This window comes from Procambarus clarkii, chromosome 55 (genome assembly GCF_040958095.1).
Source record: "Procambarus clarkii isolate CNS0578487 chromosome 55, FALCON_Pclarkii_2.0, whole genome shotgun sequence".
Classification (NCBI taxonomy): Eukaryota; Metazoa; Arthropoda; class Malacostraca; order Decapoda; family Cambaridae; genus Procambarus; species Procambarus clarkii.
The window spans coordinates 27,142,545-27,164,042 of NC_091204.1; positions in this window are offsets into that span (position 1 = coordinate 27,142,545).

The following is a 21,498-nucleotide window of genomic DNA, read 5'->3' on the forward strand; positions in this document are numbered from 1 at the left end:
CTTAGGTAATTACACACACACACACACACACACACACACACACACACACACACACACACACACATATATATATATATATATATATGTCGTACCTAGTAGCCAGAACGCACTTTTCAGCCTACTATTCAAGGCCCGATTTGCCTAATAAGCCAAGTTTTCATGAATTAATATATTTTCTCTATTTTTTTTTCTTATGAAATGATAAAGCTATCCATTTCATTATGTATGAGGTCAATTCTTTTTTTATTGGAGTTAAAATTAATATAGATATATGACCGAACCTAACCTATCTTTATAGGTTAGGTTAGGTAGCTGAAAATGTTAGGTTAGGTAGTCGAAAAAACATTAATTCATGAAAACTTGGCTTATTAGGCAAATCGGGCCTTGCATAGTAGGCTGAGATGTGCGTTCTGGCTACTAGGTACGACACATTATATATATATTTATATATATATATATATATCGGACAATTAGTAAAAAAAAAAAAAAAAATTAAATTATTTTACCTTGTACCTAGATCCACCAGGCCTGTTTGGTGCTTCAGTACTTCAGAAATCTGGAAGGTCACATCCTCCTCCTCAACTTGTGGATGTGCGTTGATAGATGATTCTGTAAAATTAAGTTATTTATATAATAATAAATTCAGTATAACAATAATATTCTGTAAAATTAAAAGTAATTTATACATCAATCAGATAAAACTCTCCAGAGATGGTGATACACAACATATAAAGGACAAGTTTCAGAACAAAATATGCATTTAGGAATAAGGTTTTGTACATGTAGGTAGCACATGAGAAAATAAGTGGAAGGTGATCAAGTTTATATTAACATGTTAATGGCTTTGTTAAGGCTTTGCAAGAATGAAAAAATAATAATAATATAATATCACTTACCAATTAATTGTACATCATTTATAAGTCAATTACTTGCATTATTATTATTCAATACTAATGATATAAAAATGCATTTTGAAATCTACTATTTATGCAAGTATTAAGCACAGGATCATGAAATAAACTGCAAAATACTGTAATGGATAAACCAATTAAGTTTACATTTTCCTATAGCTAAGTCAGTCAGTTCTATTAGCAGCAGAGAACAATTATGCCCAACCTCTATTAAATGAAACAATCTTAAGAGCAAGTGATAGAAATATAATCATTTATGCTTGGGAAAATATTATGGAATGGTTCCAAATATGAAAAATATTAAGTTTTTTGGTTAAAATTTTTTAACTTAAAATTAAATTTTTAAGTGAATTTTAAACTTTAAAAAAATTATTTAATTTTTTTGTTACTTACTTAAAATAACATTATATAGTTCTTGTTTTTGTAGAAATGCCAATTTCTTCTTTTGCCCTTCCAGACTGTATAGTGACCACCGGCCGTTTGTTCATATCTTCATTATTCTTCGAACTGTGGTTGCACAATCAGACCCACGTACACTGGTTAAAAGCATCACCTAAAAGCAACAACAAAAATGTAGTACACTGACGAATTTTGAAAATATATAAATATAAAAATATATATATATATATGTGTTGTACCTAGTAGCCAGAATGCACTTCTCAGCCTACAATGCAAGGCCCGATTTGCCTAATAAGCCAAGTTTTCCTGAATTAATATATTTTCTCTAATTTTTTTCTTATGAAATGATAAAGCTACCCATTTCATTACGTATGACGTAAAAAAAAATTATTGGCGTTAAAATTAACGTAGATATATGACCGAACCTAACCAACCCTACCTAACCTAACCTAACCTATCTCTATAGGTTAGGTTAGGTTAGGTAGCCGAAAAAGTTAGGTTAGGTTAGGTGGTCGAAAAAACATTAATTCATGAAAACTTGCCTTATTAGGCAAATCGGGCCTTGCATAGTAGACTGAGAAGTGCGTTCTGGCTACTAGGTACGACATTATATATATATATATATATATATATATATATATATATATATATATATATATATATATATATATATATATATATATGTCGTACTTAGTAGCCAGAACGCACTTCTCAGCCTATTATGCAAGGCCCAATTTGCCTAATAAGCCAAGTTTTCATGAATTAATATATTTACTATAATTTTTTTCTTATGAAATGATAAAGCAACCCTTTTCTCTATGTATGAGGTCAATTTTTTTTTATTGGAGTTAAAATTAACGTAGATATATGACCGAACCTAACCAACCCTACCTAACCTAACCTAACCTATATTTATAGGTAAGGTTAGGTTAGGTAGCCAAAAAACCCTAGGTTAGGTTAGGTTAGGTAGGTTAGGTAGACGAAAAAACATTAATTCATGAAAACTTGGCTTATTAGGCAAATCGGGCCTTGAATAGTAGGCTGAGAGGTGCGTTCTGGCTACTAGGTACGACATATATATATATATATATATATATATATATATATATATATATATATATATATATATATATATATATATATATATATATATATATATATATATATATATGTCGTACCTAGTTGCCAGAACGCACTTCTCAGCCTACTATTTGAGGCCCGATTTGCCTAATAAGCCAAGTTTTCATGAATTAATTGTTTTTCGACTACCTAACCTAACCTAACCTAACTTTTTCGGCTACCTAAGCAAACCTAACCTATAAAGATAGGTTAGGTTAGGTTAGGTAGGGTTGGTTAGGTTCAGTCATATATCTACATTAATTTTAACTCCAATAAAAAAAATTGACCTCATACATAATGAAATTGGTAGCTTTATCATTTCATAAGAAAAAAATTAGAGAAAATATATTAATTCAGGAAAACTTGGCTTATTAGGCAAATCTGGCCTTGTATAGTAGGCCGGGAAGTGCATTCTGGCTACTAGGTACGACACACACACACACACACACACATTATATATATATATATATATATATATATATATATATATATATATATATATATATATATATATATATATATATATATATATATATATATATATATATATACAGCCTACTATGCAAGGCCCGATTTGCCTAATAAGCCAAGTTTTCCTGAAATATATATTCTCTAATTTTTTTCTTATGAAATGATAAAGCTACCCATTTCATTATGTATGAGGTCAATTTTTTTTATTGGAGTTAAAATTAACGTAGATATATGACCGAACCTAACCAACCCTACCTAACCTAACCTAACCTATCTTTATAGGTTAGGTTAAGTTAGATAGCCGAGAAAGTTAGGTTAGGTTAGGTTAGGTAGGTTAGGTCGTCGAAAAAACATTAATTCATGAAAACTTGGCTTATTACGCAAATAGGGCCTTGCATAGTAGGCTGAGAAGTGAGTTCTGGCTACTAGGTACGACATATATATATATATATATATATATATATATATATATATATATATATATATATATATATATATATATATATATATATGTATGCCATATACATATATATGCTATGTTGTATGCTACAACTTGGCTGATAATAAAGCCATTCACAACTGCAGGCCTAATAAAAAAAGGAGGTGGCATAGCAATATCTTACAAAGATACCTTCATCTGCAATAGTCTCATTAGTAATAGAGACGACTATTGTGAATATACCTTTGCCAAGTTCTCCAGTAAATCCCTTAAATCCTCCTTGACTATAAGTGCCATCTATAGATTTCCCAATACCAACATAGCTTCATTCTCAGATAACGTAAGGAATCTTATCATAAATAACAATCTCAACAAAAATCAAACCAATTTAGTGGTTTGTAATGGTGAACAAAACATGCAGATACTTATATATAACCTGTGAATAGAGTGTAATAACACCAAAACTATTTGTTTATTGTTTTATGACCATAATAATTGAATCACTAATATGATTCACTAATATATAATCCTAATAATAATCACTAATAAGGCTAGAGTAATATAAATTTCTGGTAAATTTAGAGTGATATAAATTTTTAGAGTACTGTAATATAAATTTAAATTTCATAGTCACTTCACTGACCGTTATAAATACCAGTCTGCCGTCAATAAATTCTTTGGTGAAATATTTATAATCAGGAGTAGAACTCATAAATAGGCCTAAGCAAAAAAATAAAGAATGGACATCAGTTTGCATATGAATCTGATGAGAAAATTCCTTGATTAACATACATTTCCCTACCAATCAAATGATCCCATCTTAAGTACGTCTCAGACTGTCTTCATCACCAATTCCAATGCTAAATAATATTACAACATAAATGTCCCAAATTTACCTACAGAGTATATTAAATTTTATATAAATTTCCACAGAGCAAAAACAAAGCACATTATTATTTACATAAATATGAAGAAAAACATTTAAAGCTTTGTTTTATCTTTGCTAAACTAAATAGATATTTCTATACTTATAAGCAATTTTGAGTTTTCCACCAGTGACAGCTTCTCTAGTTCTTGCTTGGTCATCTAACTTTCATAGAAGAACAACATAATAAAATATTTTCAGATTTTTACCTTTCATGGTGAAGTGTTTTTCACAAACGAAATATAATTACCTCTGAAGAACATCCAACTGACATTGTGATAAGTTAATATACCATTATGTGCCTCATTATCCTTCAACATTCTCTTAATTATCTTCCATACTCAAAGTGTTTAGCCTATTATCTGCATGTATCATCTTATGCCTCTTCATATGTCCAAGCTGACGGAATCTCTTTCCACACTCTGGACGCTCATGAGGTTTGTCACCTGAATGCACTAACATGTGAGTCTTCATATTTCCACTCTGACTAAATCTCTTTCCACACTCTGGACACTCATGAGGTTTGTCTCCTGAATGCACTAACATGTGCTCTATTATAGATCTACGTTTTCTAAATTTTTGGCCACACTCGGCACATTGAAAAGGTCTCTCATCCGCATGCACCATCCGGTGTCTCTTCATATGTCCAAAAAGTCTGAATCTTTTCCCACACTCTGGACATTCATGAGGTTTGTCATCTGAATGCACTAGCATGTGAGACTTCACATCTCCAAGACGACTGAATCTCTTCCCACACTCTGGACATTCATGAGGTTTGTCATCTGAATGCACTAACATGTGCTGAATTATATTTCCACGTTTTCTAAATTTTTTGCCACATTCAGCACATTCTAAAGGTCTTTCGTCCGCATGCACCATCCTATGAGTCTTCATATGTGCAAGATGACAGAATCTCTTCCCACACTCTGGACACTCGTGAGGTCTATCACCTGAATGCACTAACATGTGAGTCTTCATAGTTCCACGATGAGTGAATCTCTTCCCACACTCTGGACATTCATGAGGTTTGTCACCTGAATGCACTAGCATGTGAGACTTCATATTTCCAAGCTGACTGAATCTCTTCCCACACTCTGGACATTCATGAGGTTTGTCACCTGAATGCACTAGCATGTGAGACTTCATACTTACAAGCTGACTGAATCTCTTCCCACACTCTGGACACTCATGAAGTTTGTTACCAGAATGCACTAACGTGTGACGCTTCATATCTCCAAGACGACTGAATCTCTTCCCACACTCTGGACATTCATGAGGTTTGTCACCTGAATGCACTAACATGTGACGCTTTATGTGTCCAAGACGAGTTCCACACTGTGGACACTGGTGCGTCTTCATCTTCTTTATTATGGGTGCAGTTTGTGTGAAGGTATTCTCCTCTGGGTGATTGCAAGAGTGGTGATGGTGGGAGACGCGTCAGGATCAAAGTCAATGTTGACGGTTGGGCAAGGCTTGAGTGTTGTTTCTTAAACTTAGACTTGATATGAGCCCCTAGCGGTCACTGGTAGTGCTTCTTCTTTATAATAGGTCACTTAATCCCTAAACTTGCTAAATATTAACTCCCTCCACACATTCTCTTGTGTCAACTACATTTACAAAACCCTGTTCTTAAATGCAAACCATGCTCTGAAACTCTCCCTGGACAGATGTAATAGGACCCATTATCACCACACCAGAAATAAATATCTCTTTGATATCCCCAGGGTCAAACTTAATCTGTGTAAACACTCTATGCAAATTAAGGGACCTAGTTTATGGAACTCACTCCCTAGTGAATTGAAAAACTGTAAAACTTTTGCCTTATTTAAAAGCAAAACCAAAAAGTACCTAACTTCATCTTCTTAGTTTCCTACACTGAGCTTTAAATTTGCTCTGTACCTAGTGTTACCCAATCTCCTAATTTTTATGTAATTTCAAACAACCTTATCATTGTGTTCATTGCTGTCTTCTTTTATGTGCTAGCCATATGCTGTATTGTGACTACCAATTTTAGTCAACTACCATTCAAGCTGTCATTGCAACCAATCTTATATTGTTTCTGCTGTATTATGCCTACCAATTTTTTTTTTTTTTTTTTTTTTTTTTTTTTTTTTGTCAACTACCATTCAAGCTGTCATTGCAATCAATCTTAGCTACCTATGTGCTTTAATATACTGTACCTACAATTTTCTCTCATCTTTTTTTCATTTCATGCAATCTGTTATCATTTTTTGTCTATAATTTTGCAAGTATTTACCTCCTTAAAATTTTCTTAGATTAAGGACCTGCCCGAAACGCTGCGCGTGCTAGTGGCTTTACAAGACTGTAATTACCATATTTGTATCCTCACATTCCTTATGTACATTCTTGTATATGCATAAATAAAATAAATAAATAAATAGGTGCAGTTTGTGTCAAGGTTTCATGCTCCTCTCTGGACACTCACTAGCACTGTTGACAAAATGGCGCTCGATGCACATACAAGCATTCCAATGTTTTTCTCTGGTTCCATATCTTATTCCTTCAACTTATTTTTATTTGGAGCTGGTTGTGTTCATTTAATATTTTGTTTTCCTCGTGTTTTCCAGTCGCAGAAAGTACTTGGAATTGTTTCTTTAAATATAATAGCACATAATTAAATATTTTTTAAAGGAAACAGTTCTCCCTTGGTGGATGTACGTCTATGCATGTGAGGAGCCCTGCACACGCCTAGATTTAGATTTAGATTTTTTATTCAGGTAAAGGTATTTATTTATTTATTTATTTATTTATATACAAGAAGGTACCATGGGATTGTGAGGATACATAGTATAGTAATTACAATCTTATAAATCCACTAGTACGCGCAGCGTTTCGGGCAGGGGCTGGATTCAGGAAGGTACTTACGAAGGTTTTTCCTCTTAGCTAAGAACGTTTTCCTTCTTAGCGCCTTCGTGGCGGCTACGTCCGTATTCTAGTAGCTACACTAAGTGGAAAAACCTTTGTAAGTTCATTCCGGGATTTAAGTGTGGTTTCGACCACTCGTAGCTTTACATAAACTGGATATAAGTCATTTTTTCTCTACTACATAACACTATTATTATTAACATCTTTATGGACAAAATTAATTACAATTTTGCCTAATCTGAGAATTTTGATAGTCTTATTAAAGTGAGGATAATGCTAGTATTCACTGTCACGCAGGACAGAGGGTCATACATCAGACAATAGGTCTAAACTGTAGGCTGAAGCACATATATATCATGATTACAATCAATATTTTAATGTAAGGATATGTGAAAACAACTTTCTATTGTGCACTGCCACACAAGGGCAGGGATGGCCCGGGTTCATAAGTGATACAGCTTAGAAGTAATATAAATAAAAATTGTTCTTCATTCTTTAAAATGGACAAGCAAATTTTGGGTAAATTGTTAGGATGTCGTCCAGAACACCTGAGTCAATAAAATAGTTACACAGTTGATGGTACAATAGCTTTTTCTTTGATTTCATTTATTACCTAGGTTGCCTAGACTCGCCATGCTCCCTTACTCCATTGTACCCCTGGCTTTGCCTGCATCTCAAATTGCAAATTGTTACTTACAGTGTACCTGAGAGTACTTGTAAGCAATCTACCTCATTTTTCATTTTTGCTCAATTTGTTTTTGTATTGCTTAGTCTTGTTTATATTTTTGTTTTGTATTTATATATCTTGTGTTTTGTATAGTCCATGTTTATATGTTTTTTCTTTAATCTCATTTATTACCTAGGTTGCCTAGCCTAGCCATACTCCCTTACTCCATTGTACCCCTGTAAGCCCCTTTTGTGTTTGTTTTGTACAGTATTGTGTACATTTTTTTTCCCTATTTCATAGCTTATTTCTACCTTGTAATTTGCCTTTCTTTCCTTGTTTTTCCTGCAATCAACTTTTTTTATGCAGACAAGTATAGACCCAGAACTTAACCTCTTATCCACTATCTATGACAATAATCATCTTAATGATCTAAATTGCAGATATTTTGCAGCACATGATGTAAACAATGTATTAACTCATAATCACAATATCTCTGTAATCAATTTGAACGTTAGATCCCTAGGTAAACACTTCGATGATGTTAGTGCCTTGACTGAACTTATTGACAACAAATTCTCTTTTATTATACTTACTGAAACATGGTTGAAAGAGGATACTACTCAACTCTTTAACATGCCCAACTACTCAGCAATTCACAACTGTCGTCAACTTCAGAGAGGTGGTGGCACTGCTCTTTACTACCACCAAGAACTAACATGCTTAAAAGAAATTAGAACTAGAGACTGATATGGGGAGTATATCTTCGCCAGCTTCAGAGTCAAGGGTGCCGAGTCTGTCCTGTCTGTGGGTGCAGTTTATAGAATTCCTAACACTGATGAGTCCGAATTCAACTCAAACCTTAGAAATCTAATACTTGATAACAGACTGAACAAAAACCACCTAATTATCGCAGGGGACTTTAATATTGACCTCTGCGAGCCAGAACACCCTACTGCTGTTAGCTTCCTCAACTGTATGAATTCCTGCTTCCTCATACCCTTAATCACTAGACCTACTAGAATCACTGATAGCACTGCCACGACTCTAGATCACATCTGGACAAACATAACCTCTCCGCTTACTTCAGGTATAATCACCGATAGCACTACAGACCATTACCCCACATTTCTCTTAACTAACATTAGCAAACCACCTCTTGAGTCATGAGAGATACGTTTTAGACTACACAATGAAACTGCTATAGACAATTTTATAACTGCTGCTGATAATGTCAACTGGGAGTCCGAGTTAGGTAACATAGAGGACATCAACCTAGCAGTGCAATCTTTTCTCCAAAAAACTCTTAGCCTTTATAATACCCACTGTCCTATGCTTACAAAACAAGTCACAACCAAAAGGCTTAACAATCGCTGGCTTACAAAGGGAATACTTAAATCTATTAATAAAAAACATGACCTTGAGAAGAAGTATAGGTTAGGAATTGTCTCCAAAGAATTCTCAAAGAATTACTCATTATTGCTATCTAAGATAATTAGACGAGCCAAAACTAAATACTATGAAGATAAATTTACCCAAATAAAGAGCAACATTAAACAAACTTGGAGAAAAATTTCACAAATATTGGGAACAAAGAAGTCTTTCAATAACAAACCGACTCTCCTGTCTAATAACGATGGTCAGCTTTCAGCCTCTGATTCTGCTATTGAGTTCAATAGGTTCTTCGCTTCCATTGGTTCATCCCTTGCAAATGATATTCCATCTTCCAGTACTGACATTAAGGACTATCTTACAGGTAACTATCCACAGTCTCTGTACCTAAAGCCTATTAATTCCACTGACGTCAATGAGATAATCCTTTCCCTTAAAACCAAGTCTGGTGCCCTTGAGGAGATACCAACTTTAATTTACAAAAAAGCCTCCAGATCTTTAGCCCCTGCTATTGCTTTGCTCTGTATATATATGTATATGTACGCATACGTCTGTGTGTGTATATGTATGTGTATAAAGTATATGTGGAAGCTGGTCAGAATTCAATTTCACCTTTGTAAATGCACGTTAATGACACTATGTAAAAGACACATCGAACACTTTATGTAGGGCATACGTAAATCTGTGTATTTATGTATTTACGTATGTAGCTTAGCCTAGCATTTTAAAAACACTACAATTACCTTATGTGGTTGATTGTTCAATAAATCCCTGAACTATATGTTTAACAAATCTCTAACCCTATCAATGGAGTTAGTTAGTTTAGTTCTTATATTATGCATCCTATACCCATCTTGTGGGCGGTAGTGGAAAGGGTTAGAGTCCATGGCGGACTGAAGAAAATGTATATATGCTGGTTAGCATTGTTAATGTGTGGCCACGTCTGTGGTAGAAAATAATACAAAAAATCAAATAAAGGTATTATTGAAACTTTATAGGAAAACATTAAATCCTAAATATAGCTTTAATATTATACTTGAAATATTGTATACTTTGCTCTCTCCATCGTACTTCTGCACCTGCTGGCAAGTGGTTCGGTGCAGTGTGCAGGTGATGTTCATTACTGGGTGAGCTGGCAGGTGGTGCTCACCTGCCAGCTCACCCAACGAAAATTTGTTTTTTAATACACTTACACTTTTATTGGGTCTTTCCTTCACCTTCATTCAAGCACTAGTGTATTACAGTAAGTGTTTTAATTATAATATTTATTAACGTTATTATTTTTAATTTTTATTATTATTAGTATTATTATTAACAGGAGAGGATCGAGTGTGTGTGTGTGTGGGGGGGGGGGGGTATAATGGTACACATGTCCACATCCCAATGCCCGCCCTTCCAGGACTGGGGGTGCGGGGGTGTACAATAAACTATACCCACATCCGGCGGCAGCTTGTCGAAGGCGGAAGTGTAGCCTAGAGAATTTGTCATGATAATTAGTGATGACTCTTATTTTGATTATGGGTCCGTAATCCAGTTAAGCTTTTATTCTTAATTTATATTACAATGCTGGTAAAATACACTTCTTGATGATGAGTATGGAGTACAAATGAACTCATTGTGTACCCAAGTTCAAGTTCAAGTATGTTTATTGAGATAAGCAATAAATACATCTCAAAGGGATAGAGTAGCTTAGGCTATTTCAACCCCCCTCTAATTTAAGTCCCTCAAGGGGCGCACAAATACTGTGACTACAAATAGACAAATAACATTACAAGAATCCAAACAAGAATTGTGTACCCTATACTCACAGGATGAATATAGGGTACACAATAAACTACCACTCACATCATGGGTCAACCCGTTCTCGCAAATTTAATAAGTCAATATTGACTTATTAAATATGTGCATAGGTGACATACTTAACATAATAGATACCCTTAAAAAGATTCATAGAAAACACCGACCTTACCTAACCTTGTTAGTATCTTAAGATAAGCATCTTATTTCTTCGTAATTACAATTATTACCTAACCTATAATAGGTATAGGTTAAGTAATAATTGTAATTACGAAGCAATAAGATGCTTATCTTAAGATACTAACAAGGTTAGGTAAGGTCGGTGTTTTCTATGAATCTTTTTAAGGGTATCTATTATGTTTAGTATATCACCTATGCACGTAGTTAATAAGTCAATATTGACTTTACGAATTTGCGAGAACGGGTTGCATGGGTATGGGTTGCACAAGAAACTATCGCGCAGAGGATGAATATGGAGAGCAAAGTAAACAAAGATTCACACGATGAGAAAGGGTTGCGCAATGTCCTATGACTCACAGAATGAGTATTAGCTGCACAATAAACTACAGGTCACAGGATAAGTATGGGTTGCACAATAAATTACAGGTCACAGGATGGGTATGGGCTGCACAAACTACCGGTAACAGGATGAGTATGGGATGCGCAATAAATTACGGGTCACAGGATGAGTATGGGTTGCACAAACTACTGGTAACAAGATGAGTATGGGATGCACAATAAATTACCGCACAGAGGATGAGTATAGGGTGCACAAACTGGTTGGGTAAATGGAAATGGTTGGGTACATTTCCTTTCACCTAATGCGACTATTCATGTGTCCGGACACCGGCGATTGTGTGGTATTGGCTATTTATTTAACCATAACTTTGCATTCATTTAATAATTATATTAAGATATGTTTTCCTTGAAATGTAGTTACATTATCGTCTACATGGCTTTATTCTGACATAAAGGCCTATGGCGTTACTTTGCATATATGCAAAGTAATTATAAAATTGATTGGCTTGTGTGGAGGCCTTCACACTCCCTGAGCGAGCCATCAAGTAACTATAAAAAGGCATATATCTTAACTTTCATTTCAGTTATATTTATGCCAAAGTATTAACATGCAGCTTATATTTATGTCTTTATGATGACATAGAAAACTTCGTTTATTACAATATCTAGATTAAATTAACATTGATCTTCGGAAGGTCATAGTTCCCATATCGGTAAGGAGAGCGTCGGCCATGAAGCCTTGTTTAAAGTATGAATATTTTTCCTCTCTAATAAGGTATAATCTCTGTGATGGATTCACAAAAACTATTTTATATCTGCCTTTCTGATAACATATACAAATATAATCTTTATTTGTGAATATTTGTTAATTAAGCAATATATCAGAGGGCGTGTAGGGTTCGGTGTTCAATGAACGAAAAGGACTGGATCACTGTGTACAGGAGGCTGATATGGCAGCAAACACTCTCCTGGCGACCATATTTCTTGGATAAGTCGCTCCACACAATTGTCGCTTGGACCGTCGACTTCCTATGGCGTCACCTCTCACATATTTACGTCTAATTTCGTTATGAAATTAGATTATTTCAGAGTAAAAATAGGTTTGATCATGTTCTATGTGTAGCACCAACATCATAGTAAGTAAATATGCCATATTTCTTCATTACTTACGTAATGCTAGGACGATTTGGGTAGTTTTGGCCTGATTTGGGGTGATTGGGGTAATTCTATGGACCGGATGAGGGTGTAAACAACCGTCGCCATTTTAGCAGCACCCGCCGGTGATGTCCAGCATGAGCATTAAGGGAAAACCTTGACACAAACTGCACCTATCATAAAGAAGAAGCACCACCATTGACCGCCAAGTGCTCACATTAAGTCTAACTCTAAGAAACAACACTCAAACCTTGACGCTTCTCCCAACATCCGGGGGAGAAAACCTTCACACAAACTGCACCTGTCATAAAGAAGATGAAGACTCACCAGTGTCCACAGTGTCCGAAGGTATTCACCTGTCCTTCATATGTAAAGCGCCACATGTTAGTGCATTCAGGTGACAAGCCTCACGAGTGTCCAGAGTGTGGGAAGAGATTCAGTCAACGTGGAAATATGACGACTCACATGTTAGTACATTCAGGTGACAAGCCTTACGAGTGTCCAGAGTGTGGGAAGAGATTCAGTAAACGTGGAAATATGACGACTCACATGTTAGTCCATTCAGGTGACAAGCCTCACGAGTGTCCAGAGTGTGGGAAAAGATTCAGTGAGCGTGGAAATATGAAGACTCACATGTTAGTGCATTCAGGTGACAAACCTCATGAATGTCCAGAGTGTGGAAAGAGATTCAGTCAGCATAGACGTATGAAGACTCACAGGATGGTGCATGCGTATAAGAGACCTTTTCAATGTGCTGAGTGTGGCAAACAATTTAGAGAACGTGGAATAATAATAAGGCACATGTTAGTGCATTCAGGTGACAAGCCTCACGAGTGTCCAGAGTGTGGGAAGAGATTCAGTCGTCTTAGTGATATGAAGAGGCACAAAATGATACATGCAGATAATAGGCTAAACACTTCGAGTGTGGAAGGTAATTAAGAGAATGTTGAAGGATAATGAGGCACATATAGGTATATTAACTTAACTTTAATCTAACGTTGTACTATCACAATGTCAGTTGGATGTTCTTCAAAGGTAATTTTATTTTGTTTGAGAAATACACTTCACCATGAAAGGTAAAGATCAAGATATTTTATTATATTGTTCTTTTATGAAAGTTAGATGACCAAGCAAGAACTAGAGAAGCTGCCACTATAGGAAAATTCAAAATTGCTTATAAGTATAGAAATATCTCTTTAGTTTAGCAAAGATAAATCAAAGCTTTAAATGTTTTTCTTCATATTTATGTAAATAATAGTGTGATTTCTGTTTTTGTTCTCTTTGAAAATTTATTTAAAATGTAATATACTCTGTAGCTAAGAGATTCATTACATTATTGTAATGACATTATTGTTGTAATATTATTTAGCATTGGAGCTGGTGAAGAAGACAGTCTGAGACGTACTTAAGATGAGACCATTTGATTCATAGGGAAATGTAGGTTAATCAAGGAATTTTCTCATCAGATTCATATGCAAACTGATGTCTATTTTATATTTTTTGTTTAGGCATATTTATGAATAATACTCCTGATTATAAATATTTCACCGAAGAGTTAATTGAAGGCAGATTGGCATTTATAACTGTCAGTCAAGTTAATATGAAATTTAAATTTATATTACTCTAGAAATTTACATCACTCTAAATTTACCAGAAATTTATATTACTCTAGCCTAACTTTATCAGTTATGCTGTAATTGTCTTGGAATAATATTTTACCCGATTTACCTGAGGGGCCACTAACCCTAGTGGCCTCGATAAAAACGGGAAGCTGGCAGCTTGTTGAAGGTTTCCTTCCCCCCCTTCCCATTTTGCTTGATTTTGCTTGATCCAGGTATATTTTGAATTCAGCACATTTTGGCAGTTATAGCGTTGGTGGGTAGTCAGTTCCATTGATCAATAACCCTGTGGGTGAAAAAGCCTGATTCAAAGTTATATTAGCTTGATTAGCAATAATATTATCCTGATTCATATAATCCTCTGTCAATTATATTATCCAAACTGGCAATTATATTAAGATGATTGTGAATTACATAAACCTTACTGGCAATTATATTAGCATGACTGTCAATTTATATCAAACAGATATTTATTTATGTTGTGGTGCTCGTGGGTTCTATTACATCTATCAATTGAGAGTTTCAGATCAGGATTAGCATTTAGGAACAAGGTTTTGTACATGTAAATAGCACAAGAGAATGTGTAGAGGGAGTGTATATTTAGCATGTTCAGGAATTTAAACAGAGAGGCTGTGTGTTGTTTGAAGACAGTTTCATTGTTCTGATAGCAGATTTTTATTGGGTGGTGATGAGCATCAGGTAATTTGCAGTGGTTGAATGAACCCCATGCACAGGTACCATATGTTCACATACGTATATACCAACCCTAATTTTCTAAGAAACCTCTAGATTTTTAGCTCCAGCCATTTCGTTGCTCTACAACAAATCATTTGAACTCCAAACCTTTCCTGATATTCTAAGGGAAAAAAAAGCAAGGGTAACCTTAGTCCATTAAAGTGTCAATCTCACTGAAGTCAACAATTATAGACCAATATCAACTCTGCAGATTTTGTCTAAAATATTTTAAAGAGTTAATCTACAAGCAGCCTTAATCCTATTTAAAATAAAATAAAATAATAAAATAAAATGTTTATTTAGGTTAGGTACATACATACAATAAATTTTTACAAAGATTGGTTGACTTATAGGTAGAGCTAGTACATACAATGCCTAAAGCCACTATTACGCAAAGCGTTTCGGGCATGATAAACTTAAATGACAAGCTTAATACTAATTGAGCATAATGAGTAGAATGAAAACAAGAAATGAAAACATAGATGAAAAAGCAGCACAAATACAATTATGTCGACAAACAGCGCTCTTTAAAAAAAAACAGACATTGGTTGACAATAGAAGGGTAAGGTAGGTTACAGGGAATTTATTAGGTATAGCTTCGTTTTATTAGGTACAGTGTGTTGAGGGAGGGTGAGGCTTGCGGGCAGTGTGTTGAGGGAGGGGGAGGCTTGCGGGCAGGGTGTTGAGGGAGGGGGAGGCTTGCGAGCAGGGTGTTGAGGGAGGGGGGAGGCTTGCTGGCAGGGTGTTGAGGGAGGGGGAGGCTTGCGGGCAGGGTGTTGAGGGAGGGGGAGGCTTGCGGGCAGGGTATTGAGGGAGGGGGGAGGCTTGCGGGCAGGGTGTTGAGGTAGGCCTTCCCCTCCCTCAACACCCTGCCCGCAAGCCTCCCCCTCCCTCAACACCCTGCCCGCAAGCCTCCCCCCTCCCTCAACACCCTGCCCGCAAGCCTCCCCCTCCCTCAACACCCTGCCCGCAAGCCTCCCCCTCCCTCAACACACTGCCCGCAAGCCTCACCCTCCCTCAACACCCTGCCCGCAAGCCTCCCCCTCCCTCAACACCCTGCCCGCAAGCCTCCCCCTCCCTCAACACCCTGCCCGCAAGCCTCTCTGCTGCCTCTGTCTCTGTCTGCCTCTCTCTCTCCCTCTCTCTCTCTCTCTCTCTCTCTCTCTCTCTCTCTCTCTCTCTCTCTCTCTCTCTCTCTCTCTCTCTCTCTCTCTCTCTCTCTCTCTCTATTTCTCTCTCTATTTCTCCCTCTATTTCCCTCTCTATTTCTCTCTCTATTTCTCTCTGTTTCTCTCTATTTCTCTCTATTTCTCTCTCTGTTTCTCTCTATTTCTCTCTATTTCTCTCTATCTTCCTAGAAACAAAAACAAGAATCTACCGAACCTGGTACTATTCTCTCCCTTATAAAAAAAAAGAGGAGCATCGTATCAGAACATGAAGCCGAGTCTGAGGAACACCAACGACACACTCTCGTGTCTCCCCCATTCCGGTCTTAACACAAGTGCTGGATTCCCTTCCCTCCACACTTTTCACTCCTTTATAGTTATCGCTGCCAGTAATCCGTGAAGACGGGAAGTGGTGTTATAGGGATTCAGGCACCGGATCCACCCAGAGAGAGAGAGAGAGAGAGAGAGGTTCGGGTCGTACAGCGAAACCTACGATCTCGTGTCTTGCTCGTCGTGTTCAATCCCACAAGAGAAATATTTGGAGATTCTTCCGACGTTTATATTCGTGCTTAGGTATAAGCGAGAAACGTTGCTGAGTTTAAGCAGCAAAACAAATCCAGTTTGGGGCGTGTGGGAGGTAAACTTTGGACGATTATGTTCACAGTTATTTACTGATATGAGGAGAAGATAACAGGAAGGAAAATGGTTGTTGGATGACTGGATACTGAGTGTTACTGAGGGCTGGCGTAAGTGAGAGGGTGAGGAGAGTGAGGGGTGAGCTAGGAGAGTGAAGGGTGAGCTAGGAGAGTGAGGGAGTGAGAGTGAGGGTGGTATATACTCTTGAGAGAGTGTGAGTGTGCGCTAACATCTTCTTGCCCGCGACCAAAGGGATAATTTAGTACCATTATTTACTTAGTGGCACCTCAGCCGTCGGCGGTGGTGCCATTTCACTGGACATGTGCCCCCATCTCCCCCCCGGGAAGGCAATTGTTTCAAAGAGATTTGTCAACATGTGTGTGAAGGGCTGTTGAGCTCCTCTGAGCCTTGATTCCATCTAAACGTTTTCGATTCGCTTTGGTTTTCATACATTTTCAACTGCTGTTAACTAGTGTAAATTAAATATTATTGTTTATGCTAAACGTGTTTTACAAATGTTCGTTGTTTGTAAACAAATTGGCGTAGTGTTTATATGCTATTAAAGCACCGCCAGTATGCTTAATATAGCATCGCCATCTCGCCTCAGTTTACACAAACTCAGTTGACAGATAAACTCAATTAATACGTCGCAGGAGATTTAAATATCTTCTTTTGAGACGGAGAAATTGAATGCGTCTTGTGTGTGTTTTTTTATCGGTGATGTGATGACTTAACATTTAAGCTGAGCTGGTTTGGTCAGACAGTCTCAGCACACCATCCCGTCCTCACACTAGGCTGGTTAAAGCAGCGGTCAGACGCACACTCATCAGTTTTAACATACTGTGTATTCAAAAATGCTTTGTTCTCATATACAAATTAATATTATTATTCATACAAATTCTATGTATAGTTAGGCGTAGGTTAGGTTAGGTGTTTAAGTTCTGTTGGCGAATATTTGTATGTGTAGTACGTGGGTGAAGCATTTACAGCGTTGTGATTCGAGCAAAAGTCGTCAGCGAAGCACTTGTTCCGGAAGTGTTCGGACGACATCAGCTGTGAGTCGTGTGTACACCGTTTATCATTCATAAACAGCTGGGGTTTCGGCGGGTGGATGGAATGGACTTTGGCCTTTGTTGATGAGGACTGGCTGCTGCCCACTACAGAATGACGAACCCAGCCTCGCCCAGCAATGTGGTGAGTTGGTCCTTTGTCTACGGAGACAGATGCCTAAGCCATCATAATTGGCCAATGCCAGCGTAGCTCTTGGACCGTTTAGGGCGAGTGGAACTTCTCCAAAAAAAAAAACCGGGTATAAGGACTGTATTACATTCCAGAACTAGGGATTAGCATGTGACCTCATGCTTGGCGGAATGACCTGACCTCTGACCTCATCCTTGGCGGAATGACCTGACCTATGACCTCAGACGAGCCACAGAGTGACGAGTGACGTCACAGCTCAGCCAAGCTAATCCCCACTGCAGGCGATGAGTCACAATAACGTGGCTGAAGTATGTTGACCAGACCACACACTAGAAATTGAAGGGACGACGACGTTTCGATCCGTCCTGGACCATTCTCAAGTCGATTGTGATGAGGAGGTAGGGACAGGCAATAAATAGGCAAGAGAGAGCTGAGGAGGAAAGTCAGGTGTAGGGGATAGTAGTAATGAGAACTGCAGCAGGCCACAGATCTCCAGTATCAGCTCTTGATACTGGTAATGGCTCAAAAGGGCCACCACTTACGGGCTATTCATGCCCGTGCCACCTTTTGGGTGGCTTCATCTTCATCTTAACACATTCACAAAGGAGACATCTCCCGTCACGCAGGGTGCAGTTGCGCCTCCACAGATCTCCAGTATCATCTTTTGATACTGGTAATGGCTCGAAAGGGCCACTACTTACGGGCTATTCATGCCCGTGCCACCTCTTGGGTGGCTTAATCTTCATCAATCAATCAATCAGTTCTATTCTACGGGAGACATCTCCCGTCACACAGGGTGCAGTCGCACCTCCACAGATCTCCAGTATCATCTCTTGATACTGATAAATGGCTCAAAAGGGCCACCACTTACGGGCTATTCATGCCCGTGCCACCTTTTGGGTGGCTTAATCTTCATCAATCAATCAATCAGTTCTATTCACACGGGAGACATCTCCCGTCATGCAGGGTGCAGTCGCACCTCCACAGATCTCCAGTATCAGCTCTTGATACTGGTAATGGCTCAAAAGGGCCACCACTTACGGGCTATTCATGCTCGTGCCACCTCTTGGGTGGCTTAATCTTCATCAATCAATCAGTTCTATTCAGCTTTTACGGGCTATTCATGCCCGTGCCACCTCTTGGGTGGCTTAATCTTTATCAATCAATCAAGTTCTATTCAGTTGTGTATTTGTAAACTAAAGTCTTTGAAAATGTAATAAGTTTTACGAAACGCGCTCGTGTCGCGTCAGACTAGAAATAAAAATGAATTTTGGAGAATTGATTTTTGATTTACCTCCAACAGTGAAAAGAAATGTACGAAAGATTGAGAAAATTCGTGTTAGAATTATTAATCTTACTTTTTCGGTCATATTTAATAATATATATATATATATATATATATATATATATATATATATATATATATATATATATATATATATATATATATATATATATATATATTCCTCCCAGTGTGTGTGTGTGTGTAAAGATCAACCGCGTATAAGACCAGCTGTGTTGCTATACAGACTGCACAATTTGCAGAGTATTATTACCATCATTACCTGCATTGCAACATGACATGAATGTTGCACAACAACTGGAGCAACAGCGGCAAAAGAACACACACACAACGCCGGCGAATTTACCATTGACCACATTAACAGTCTTTCAGCCCTTTCTTCTAAGTCTTTATTACTCACCTCTCTTCTTTCTATTGCTAATGGTCTCATTGTGTTTAATATCTCGCGCCCATTATGTCCCTTTCTGGCTCATTCATTCCCCCCCAACCCCCTCGCCCCATTACACAACCCCCCCCATCTCACAACACATCCCTCCCACTACACACTCTACACAAGGTTGTGTGGTAATGGGGAAGGTTGTGTGGTAATGGGGAAGGTTGTGTGGTAATGGGGAAGGTTGTGTGGTAATGGGGAAGGTTGTGTGGTAATGGGGAAGGTTGTGTGATAATGGGGAAGGTTGTGTGGTAATGGGGAAGGTTGTGTGGTAATGGGGAAGGTTGTGTGGTAATGGGGAAGGTTGTGTGGTAATGGGGAAGGTTGCGTGGTAATGGGGAAGGTTGTGTGGTAATGGGGAAGATTGTGTGATAATGGCCCACATCACTGCCTAATGCATTCCACAAGTTAACTACTCTGACACTGAAAAAGTTCCTTCTAACGTCACTGTGGCTCATGTGGGTACTCAGTTTCCACCTGTGTCCCCTTGTTCGCGTCCCTCCAGTGTTGAATAGTTCATCCTTGTTTACCTGGTCGATTCCCCTGGGGATTTTGTATGTAGTGATCATGTCTCCCCTTACTCTTCTATCTTCCAATATCGTAAAGTGCATCTCCCGCAGCCTTTCCTCGTAACTCATGCTTCTTAGTTCTGGGACTAGTCTAGTGCATACCTTTAAACTTTTTTGCAGCTTCGCCTTGTGCTTGACAAGGTACGGGCTCCATGCTGGGGCCGCATACTCCTGGATTGATCTTACATGTGTGGTGTACAAGATTCTGAATGATTCCTAACACAGGTTCCTGAAGGCTGTTCTGATGTTAGCCAGCCTCGCATATGCCGCAGACGTTATTCTTTTTATGTGGGCTTCGGGAGACAGGTTTGGTGTGATATCAACTCCTAGATCTTTCTCTCTGTCTGTTTCATTAAGTACTTCATGTCCTATTCTGTATCCTGTGTCAGGCCTCATATTTCCACCGCCTAGTTTCATTACTTTTCCTTTACTCGGGTTGAACTTTTAACAGCCATTTGTTGGACCATTCACTCAGTCTGTCTAGGTCATCTTGTAGCCTCCTACTATCATCATCTGTTTCAGTCCTTCTCATAATTTTTGTATCATCAACAAACATTGAGAGAAACGAGTCTATACCCTCTGGGAGATCATTTACATATATCAGAAACAGTATAGGTCCAAGGACTGACCCCTGCGAGACTCCACTTGTAACGTATCGCCAATCTGAGACCTCACCCCTCACATTGACTCGTTGTCTCCTGTTGCTTAGGTACTCCTTTATCCATTGGAGTAAATTCCCTTTCACTCCAGCTTTTTCACTAGCCTCTTGTGTGGTACTGTATCAAAGGCTTTCTGGCAATCCAGAAATATACAGTCTGCCCACCCTTCTCTTTCTTGCCTGGTCGTAGAATTCAAGTAACCCTGTGAGGCAGGACTTGCCATCCCTGAACCCATGTTGATGCTGTGTTACAAAGTTCTTTCACTCCAGATGTTCCACTAGCTTTCTTCGCACAATCTTCTCCATCAGCTTGCATGGTAGGCAGGTTAGGGATACTGGCCTGTAGTTCAGTGCCTCCTGTCTATCCTCTTTTTTGTATATCGGGACTACGTTAGCTGCTTTCCAAATTTCTGGCAGTTCCCCTGTTGCCAGTGATTTGTTATACACTATGGAGAGTGGCAGACACAGTTCTTCTGCTCCTTCCTTTAGTATCCAAGGGGAG